At 39.4% G+C, this 10,001-nt stretch overlaps 1 non-coding gene across 1 annotated transcript; it reads right to left on the reverse strand.

Moving 5' to 3' along the window:
- Window positions 1-2,934: 2,934 nt before the first annotated feature.
- LOC112752537 (small nucleolar RNA R71) lies at window positions 2,935-3,042 on the reverse strand. The gene has a single exon (XR_003176969.1). It is a non-coding gene; the product is annotated as a small nucleolar RNA R71 (small nucleolar RNA).
- Window positions 3,043-10,001: the final 6,959 nt, after the last annotated feature.

Raw genomic sequence — 10,001 nt, forward strand, 5'->3', positions numbered from 1 at the left:
GGTGATGCCTCCAGACGATTAGCCGTGCCGTGACAGAGCATTGGATCATTTTCCCGAGAGATGACCGAAAGTAGCCATTGACAGTGGTGATGTATCACATAAAGCCAGCCATGGAAAGGAGTAAGACTGATTGGATGAAGATGGCAGGAAAGCAGAGGTTCAGAGGAACGAAAAGCATCTCCATTCGCTTATCTGAAATTCCTACCAATGATTTACATAAGTACCTCTATCCCTATTCTATTATTTATTATTCGAAAACATCATTATCAATTTATATCTGCCTAACCGAGATTTGCAAGGTGACCATAGCTTGCTTCATACCAACAATCTCCGTGGGATTCGACCCTTACTCACGTAAGGTATTACTTGGACGACCCAGTGCACTTGCTGGTTAGTTGTATCGAAGTTGTGACAAATTATGAATGTGTAATCACGATTACACGTACCAAGTTGCTCACGTGCCAGGAATAGTTTGAGCCTGGACATCACAATTTCGTGCACCAAGTTTTTGGCGCCGTTGCCGGGGATTGTTCGAGTTTGGACAACTGACGGTTCATCTTGTTGCTCAGATTAGGTAATTTTCTTTTTGTTTTGTTTTCAAAAATTTTTCAAAAATCTTTCAAAAATGTTCTCATCAGTTTTCGAAAAAAAAATGTTTTCAAAAATAAATTATTCTATAGCTTCAAAATTTTTAAGAATGAATTCTAGTGTTTCATGAAGCATGTTGAAGCCTGGCTGGCTGTAAAGCCATGTCTCAATTCTTATACTCAAGAGAAGAGCTTCTTTATCTTTCTTAGCCAATTGGCTGTTGAATGTAAGGAATGTCAGGCGTGTCATGTCTGAGTTACATACTAAAGCTTGGCTGGCTCTTAAGCCATGCCTGACCCTTTGATTGGAGCTTTAGAGCATAAGATTCCTGGAATTCATATTAAAAATTTTGAATCCTTATTTTTCTTTTTTCTAAATAATTTTCGAAAAAAAAATATAAAAATAAAAATACAAAAAAATTAGAAAATCATAAAAATCAAAAATATTTTTGTGTTTCTTGTTTGAGTCATGTGTCATGTTATAAGTTTGGTGTCAATTGCATGTGCAGCTTGCATTTTTCGAAAATTTCATGCATTCATAGTGTTCTTCATGATCTTCAAGTTGTTCTTTGTCAGTCTTCTTGTTTGATCTTGATGTTTTTCTTGTTTTGTGTCTTTTCTTGTTTTACATGTACATTTTTTATTTATTAGAGTCTAAACATGAAAGATTTCTAAGTTTGGTGTCTTGCATGTTTTCTTTGCATATAAAATTTTTCAAAAATATGTTCTTGATGTTCATCATGATATTCACGGTGTTCTTGGTGTTCATCTTGACATTCATAACATTCTTGCACACATTCATAGTTTTGATCTAAAATTGCCATGCATTGCATCATTTTTCTTGTTTCTCTCTTGCATCATAAAAAAAAAATTTCAAAAAAAATATCTTTCCCTTTTTCTCTCATCAAATTCGAAAATTTGATTGACTTTTTCAAAAATTTTAAAAATCAAATTGTTTCTTATGAGTCAAATCAAATTTTCAATTTGAAAATCTTATCTTTTTCAAAATCTTTTTTAAAAATAAAATCTTTTTCAAAATTCTTAGTTATTTTCGAAAATTCCAAAAATATTTTTCAAAAATCTTTTTCTTATTTTTATACCAAATTTTTGAAAATAACAATAGCAATTAATGTTTTGATTCAAAAATTTCAAGTTTGTTACTTGCTTGTTAAGAAAGATCCAAACTTTAAGTTCTAGAATCATATCTTGTGATTTCTTGTGAATCAAGTCATTAATTGTGATTTTAAAAATTCAAATCTTTTTCAAAAACTAATTTCTATCATATCTTTTCAAAAATATCTTCTTATCTTATCTTTTTCAAAATTTGATTTCAAAATATTTTCTCTAACTTCCCAACTTCTTATCTTTTCAAATTTGTTTCAACTAACTAACTAACTTTTTGTTTGTTTCTTAACTTTTTCAAAACTACCTAACTAACTCTCTCTCTCTCTAATTTTCGAAAATATCTTCCCTCTTTTTCAAAAATTTCTTTTTTATTAACTAATTATTTTTATTTTTGATTTTAAAAATTTTTCGAAAAAAATACTAACCTTTTTCAAAAACTATTTTCGAAAATCACTAACTCTTTTTCAAAAATTGTTTTCGAAAATTCACTTCCCCCTCTCATCTTCTTCTATTTGTTTATTGATATACTAACATCTTTCCTTCAACTCTCCAAAAATCCGAACCCCCTCTCTCTCTGAGTTCAGATTTTCTTCCCTTCTTTTCTTCTACTAACACAAGGATCCCTATACTGTGGTATAAGGGATCCATATTATTATTACTATTTTTTCTGTGCCATCTTCTTTGTCATATGAGCAGGAGCAAGGACAAGAACATTCTTGTTAAAGCAGATCCAGAACCTGAAAGGACTCTGAAGAAAAAATTAAGAGAAGCTAAAATACAACAACCCAGAGATAACCTTTCAGAAATTTTCGAACCGGAAGAGGAGATGGAAGCCGAAAATAATAATAATGTAAGGAAGATGCTTGGTGACTTTACTGCACCTAATTCCAATTTACATGGAAGAAGCATCTCCATTCCTGCCATTGGAGCAAACAACTTTGAGCTGAAACCTCAATTAGTTTCTCTGATGCAGCAGAACTGCAAGTTTCATGGACTTCCATCTGAAGATTCTTTTCAGCTCTTAACTGAATTCTTGCAGATATGTGATACTGTTAAGACTAATGGAGTAGATCCTGAAGTCTACAGGCTCATGCTTTTCCCTTTTGCTGTAAGAGACAGAGCTAGATTATGGTTGGATTCTCAACCCAAAGACAGCCTGAACTCTTGGGATAAGCTGGTCACGGCTTTCTTAGCCAAGTACTTTCCTCCTCAAAAGCTGAGCAAGCTTAGAGCTGATGTTCAAACCTTCAGACAGAAAGAAGGTGAATCCCTCTATGAAGCTTGGGAAAGATACAAACAGTTGACCAAAAAGTGTCCTTCTGACATGCTTTCAGAATGGACCATCCTGGATATATTCTATGATGGTTTATCTGAACTATCAAAGATGTCACTAGACACTTCTGCAGGTGGATCCATTCACCTAAAGAAAACGCCTGCAGAAGCTCAAGAACTCATTGACATGGTTGCTAATAACCAGTTCATGTACACTTCTGAGAGGAATCCTGTGAGTAATGGGACGCCTATGAAGAAGGGAGTTCTTGAAGTTGATACTCTGAATGCCATATTGGCTCAGAATAAAATATTGACTCAGCAAGTCAATATGATCTCTCAGAGTCTACATGGAATGCAAGCTGCATCCAACAGTACTCAAGAGGCATCTTCTGAAGAAGAAGCTTATGATCCTGAGAACCCTGCAATAGCAGAGGTAAATTACATAGGTGAACCTTATGGAAACACCTATAACTCAACATGGAGAAATCATCCAAATTTTTCATGGAAGGATCAAAAGCCCCAACAAGGCTTTAATAATGGTGGAAGAAACAGGTTTAGCAATAGCAAGCCTTTTCCATCATCAACTCAGCAACAGACAGAGAACTCTGAACAAAATGCTTCTAATTTAGCAAATCTAGTCTCTGATCTATCTAAGGCCACTGTAAGTTTCATGAATGAAACAAGGTCTTCCATTAGAAATCTGGAAGCACAAGTGGGCCAGCTGAGTAAAAGGATCACTGAAATCCCTCCTAGTACTCTCCCAAGCAATACAGAAGAGAATCCAAAAGGAGAGTGCAAGGCCATTGACATAAGCGCCATGGCCGAACCTGTGAGGAGAGGAGAGGACGTGAATCCCAAGGAGGAAGACCTCCTGGGACGTCCAGTGGTCAATAAGGAGCTTCCCTCTGAGGAACCAAAGGACTCTGAGGCTCATCTAGAGACCATAGAGATTCCATTGAACCTCCTTATGCCCTTCATGAGCTCTGATGAGTATTCCTCTTCTGAAGAGAATGAGGATGTCACTAAAGAGCAAACTGCCAAGTTTCTTGGTGCAATCATGAAGCTGAATGCCAAATTATTTGGCATTGATACTTGGGAAGTTGAACCTCCCTTGTTCATCAATGAACTAAGTGATCTGGATCAACTGACATTGCCTCAGAAGAGACAGGATCCTGGAAAGTTCATAATACCCTGCACCATAGGCACCATGATCTTTAAGGCTCTGTGTGACCTTGGTTCAGGAATAAACCTCATGCCCCTCTCTGTAATAGAGAAACTAGGAATCTATGGGGTGCAAGCTGCTAAAATCTCATTAGAGATGGTAGACAATTCAAGAAAACAGGCTTATGGACAAGTAGAAGATGTATTAGTAAAGGTTGAGGGCCTTTACATCCCTGCTGATTTCATTGTCCTGGATACTGGAAAGGAAGAGGATGAATCCATCATCCTAGGAAGACCTTTCCTGGCCACAGCAAGAGCTGTGATTGATGTTGACAGAGGTGAAATAGTCCTTCAATGGAATGAGGACTCCCTTGTGTTTAAAACTCAAGGATCTCCCTCTGCAACCATGGAGAGGAAGCAGAAAAAGCTTCTCTCCAAGCAGAGTCAACCAGAGCCCCCACAGTCAAACTCTAAGTTTGGTGTTGGGAGGCCACATCCAAACTCTAAGTTTGGTGTTGAACTCCCATATCCAAACTCTAAGTTTGGTGTTGGAGAGTCTCAACAAAGCTCTGCACATCTGTGAGGCTCCATGAGAGCCCACTGTCAAGCTATTGACATTAAAGAAGCGCTTGTTGGGAGGCAACCCAATTCTTATTTATCTAACTATATTTTTCTTAGTTATATGTATTTATAGGTTCATGATCATGTGGAGTCACAAAATAAATATAAAAATTGAAAACGGAATCAAAAACAGCAGAAGAAAAATCACACCCTGGAGGAGCATCTGCCTGGCGTTCAAACGCCAGAACAGAGCATGGTTCTGGCGCTGAACGCCCAAAATGGGCAGCTTCTGGGCGCTGAACGCCAGAACAGGCATGGTTCTGGCGTTCAACGCCAGAAATGGCACACAAATGGGCGTTGAACGCCCAAAATGGCCACCAACCTGGCGCTGAACGCCCAGAGTTGGGTACAAAGGCATTTTTACATGCCTAATGGGTGCAGGGATGTAAATCCTTGAACACCTCAGGATCTGTGGACCCCACAGGATCCACTCAGGATCTGTGGATCCCACAGGATCCCCACCTACCTCCACTCACTTCTTCTCACCACTCTTTTTCACACAACCCCATAAACACTCTTCCCCAAAAACCCTTCACCAATCACCTCAATCTCTCTTCCCCATCACCTCTTCACCACGCACATCCATCCACTCTTCCCCATAAACCTACCTCATAAACTCCACCTACCTTCAAAATTCAAAACCAATTTCCCACCCAAACCCCCCATATAGCCGAACTTTAACCACCCCTTCCTTCCCTATATAAAGACCTCCATTCTTCATCAAATTCACACAACACACCCGTCTACACCCTTCTTGGCCGAAACCACATCTCCCTCTCCCTCTCCATATTCCTTCTTCTTCTTCTTCTATTCTTTTGTTTATTGCTCGAGGGCGAGCAATATTCTAAGTTTGGTGTGGTAAAAGCATAGCTTTTTTGTTTTTCCATTACCATTGATGGCATCTAAGACCGGAGAATCCTCTAGAAGAGGGAAAGGGAAGACAAAAGCTTCCACATCCGAGTCATGGGAGATGGAAAGGTTTATCTCCAAAGCCCATCAAGACCACTTCTATGATGTTGTGGCCAAGAAGAAGGTGATCCCTGAGGTCCCTTTCAAACTCAAAAGAAATGAGTATCCGGAGATCCGACATGAAATTCAAAGAAGAGGATGGGAAGTTCTAACAAATCCCATCCAACAAGTCGGCATCCTAATGGTTCAAGAGTTCTATGCCAATGCATGGATCACCAAGAACCATGATCAAAGTAAGAACCCGGATCCAAAGAACTATGTTACAATGGTTCGGGGGAAATACTTAGATTTTAGTCCGGAGAATGTGAGGTTGGCGTTCAACTTGCCATACATGGAAGAGAACGCACGCCCCTACACAAGGAGAGTCAACTTTGATCAAAGGTTGGACCAAGTCCTTATGGACATATGTGTAGAAGGAGCTCAATGGAAGATTGACTCCAAAGGCAAGCCGGTTCAACTAAGAAGATTGGACCTCAAGCCTACAGCTAGAGGATGGTTGGAGCTCATTCAATGCTCAATCATTCCCACTAGCAACCGGTCTGAAGTTACTATAGACCGGGCCATCATGATCCATAGCATCATGATTGGAGAAGAGGTGGAAGTTCATGAGATTATACCTCAAGAACTCTACAAGGTGGCTGACAAGTCCTCCACTATGGCAAGGTTAGCCTTTCCTCACCTCATTTGCCACCTATGCAATTCGGCTGGGATTGACATAGAGGGAGATATCCTCATTAAAGAGGACAAGCCCATCACTAAGAAAAAGATGGAGCAAGCAAGAGAGCCCAGTCATGGAGCTCAAGAGGCGCAAGAAGCTCATTTCCATGAGATCCCTGAGATGCCTCAAATGCACTTTCCTCCACAAAATTATTGGGAGCACATCAACACCTCCCTAGGAGAATTGAGTTCCAATATGGGACAACTAAGGGTGGAACATCAAGAGCACTCTATCATGCTTCATGAAATAAGAGAAGATCAAAAAGTAATGAGGGAGGAGCAACAAAGACAAGGAAGAGACATAGAAGAGCTCAAGGACATCATTGGTTCCTCAAGAAGGAAACGCCACCATCACTAAGGTGGATTCATTCCTTGTTCTTCTTTCTTCTGTTTTTCGTTTTCTATGTTATGTGCTTATCTATGTTTGTGTCTTCATTACATGATCATTAGTAGTAGTAACTATGTCTTAAAGTTATAAATGTCCTATGAATCCATCACCTCTCTTAAATGAAAAATGTTTTAATTCAAAAGAACAAGAAGTACATGAGTTTCGAATTTATCCTTGAACTTAGTTTAATTATATTGATGTGGTGACAATGCTTCTTGTTTTCTGAATGTATGCTTGAACAGTGCATATGTCTTTTGAAGTTGTTGTTTAAGAATGTTAAATATGTTGGCTCTTGAAAGAATGATGACTAGGAGACATGTTATTTGATAATCTGAAAAATCATAAAAATGATTCTTGAAGCAAGAAAAAGCAGCAAAGAACAAAGCTTGCAGAAAAAAAAAATATAGGCAAAAAAAAAATAATAGAAAGAAAAGCAAGCAGAAAAAGCCAAAAGCTCTTAAAACCAAGAGGCAAGAGCAAAAAGCCAATAACCCTTAAAACCAAAAGGCAAGGGCAATAAAAAGGACCCCAAGGCTTTGAGCATCAGTGGATAGGAGGGCCTAAAGGAATAAAATCCTGGTCTAAGCGGCTAAACCAAGCTGTCCCTAACCATGTGCTTGTGGCGTGTAGGTGTCAAGTGAAAACTTGAGACTGAGCGGTTAAAGTCAAGGTCCAAAGAAAAAGAAGAGTGTGCTTAAGAACCCTGGACACCTCTAATTGGGGACTTTAGCAAAGCTGAGTCACAATCTGAAAAGGTTCACCCAATTATGTGTCTGTGGCATTTATGTATCCGGTGGTAATACTGGAAAACAAAGTGCTTAAGGCCACGGCCAAGACTCATAAAGAAGCTGTGTTCAAGAATCATCATACTGAACTAGGAGAGTCAATAACACTATTCGAAATCTGAAGTTCCTATAGATGCCAATCATTCTGAACCTCAATGGATAGAGTGAGATGCCAAAACTATTCAAGAGGCAAAAAGCTATAAGTCCCGCTCATATGATTGCAGCTATGTTTCATTGATAGTTTGAAATTTATAGTATATTCTCTTCTTTTTATCCTATTTGATTTTCAGTTGCTTGGGGACAAGCAACAATTTAAGTTTGGTGTTGTGATGAGCGGATAATTTATACGCTTTTTGACATTGTTTTTAGTAGGATCTAGTTACTTTTAGGGATGTTTTCATTAGTTTTTATGTTAAATTCACATTTCTAGACTTTACTATGAGTTTGTGTATTTTTTTGTGATTTCAGGTATTTTCTGGCTGAAATTTAGGGACTTGAGCAGAAATCAGATTCAGAGGTTGAAAAAGGACTGCTGATGCTGTTGGATTCTGACCTCCCTGCACTCAAAGTGGATTTTCTGGAGCTACAGAACTCTAAATGGCGCGTTTCCAATTGCGTTGGAAAGTAGACATCCAGGGCTTTCCAGAAATATATAATAGTCCATACTTTGGCAAAAAATAGACGATGTAAACTGGCGTTCAACGCCAGCTTTCTACCCGAATCTGGCATCCAGCGCCAGAAAAGGAGCCAAAACCAGAGTTGAACGCCCAAACTGGCACAAAAGCTGGCGTTCAACTCCAAGAAGGACCTCTACATGTGAAACACTCAAGCTCAACCCAAACACACACCAAGTGGGCCCAGGAAGTGGATTTACACATCAATTACTTACTCATGTAAACCCTAGTAGCTAGTTTATTATAAATAGGACCTTTTACTATTGTATTTGGCATCTTTGGATTACCTTATGATCCTTTGATCACGTTTTAGGGGGCTGGCCATCTCGGCCATGCCTGGACCTTTCACTTATGTATTTTTAACGGTAGAGTTTCTACACTCCATAGATTAAGGTGTGGAGCTCTGCTGTTCCTCAAAGATTAATGCAAAGTACTACTGTTTTCTATTCAATTCTTCTTATTTCGCTTCTAAGATATCCATTCGCACCCAAGAACGTGATGAAGGTGATGATTATGTGTGACGCTCATCATCCTTCTCCCTTATGAACGCGTGCCTGACAAACACTTCTGTTCTACATGAAATAAGCTAGAATGAGTATCTCTTAGATCTCCTAACCAGAATCTTCGTGGCGTAAGCTAGAATGATGGCGGCATTCAAGAGAATCCGGAAGGTCTAAACCTTGTCTGTGGTATTCCGAGTAGGATTCAATGAATGAATGACTGTGACAAGCTCCAAACTCGCGATTGCAGGGTGTTAGTGACAGACGCAAAAGGATAGTAAATCCTATTCCAGCATGATCGAGAACCGACAGATGAATAGCCGTGCCGTGACAGGGTGCGTGAGCATATTATTCACTGAGAGGATAAGATGAAGCCATTGGCAAGGGTGATGCCTCCAGACGATTAGCCGTGCCGTGACAGGGCATTGGATCATTTTCCCGAGAGATGACCGAAAGTAGCCATTGACAGTGGTGATGTATCACATAAAGCCAGCCATGGAAAGGAGTAAGACTGATTGGATGAAGATGGTAGGAAAGCAGAGGTTCAGAGGAACGAAAAGCATCTCCATTCGCTTATCTGAAATTCCTACCAATGATTTACATAAGTACCTCTATCCCTATTCTATTATTTATTATTCGAAAACATCATTATCAATTTATATCTGCCTAACTGAAATTTGCAAGGTGACCATAGCTTGCTTCATACCAACAATCTCCGTGGGATTCGACCCTTACTCACGTAAGGTATTACTTGGACGACCCAGTGCACTTGCTGGTTAGTTGTATCGAAGTTGTGACAAATTATGAATGTGTAATCACAATTACGCGTACCAAGTTGCTCACGTGCCAGGAATAGTTTGAGCCTGGACATCACAATTTCGTGCACCACTGCCTCGAAGTTAGGCGACGCGAACGCGTGAATGACGCGCCCGCGTCGCATCTGCAAACTTCAATCCACGCTAACGCGTGGATGACGCCTCCGCGTCACTTTTCCGCGACCAGTACGTACTAGAAATTGCTGAGGGCGATTTCTAGGCTGTTTTCGACCCAGTTTTCAGCCCAGAACACACAGATTAGAGGCTATAAAGTGGGGGAACGCATCCATTTATAATCATGCTCTCATAATTCACAATTTTAGGATTAGATGTAGTTTTTAGAGAGAGAGGTTCTCTCCTCTCTCTTAGGATTATGATTAGGATTTA

The sequence above is a fragment of the Arachis hypogaea genome, chromosome 15, assembly GCF_003086295.3.
Source record: "Arachis hypogaea cultivar Tifrunner chromosome 15, arahy.Tifrunner.gnm2.J5K5, whole genome shotgun sequence".
Lineage (NCBI taxonomy): Eukaryota > Viridiplantae > Streptophyta > Magnoliopsida > Fabales > Fabaceae > Arachis > Arachis hypogaea.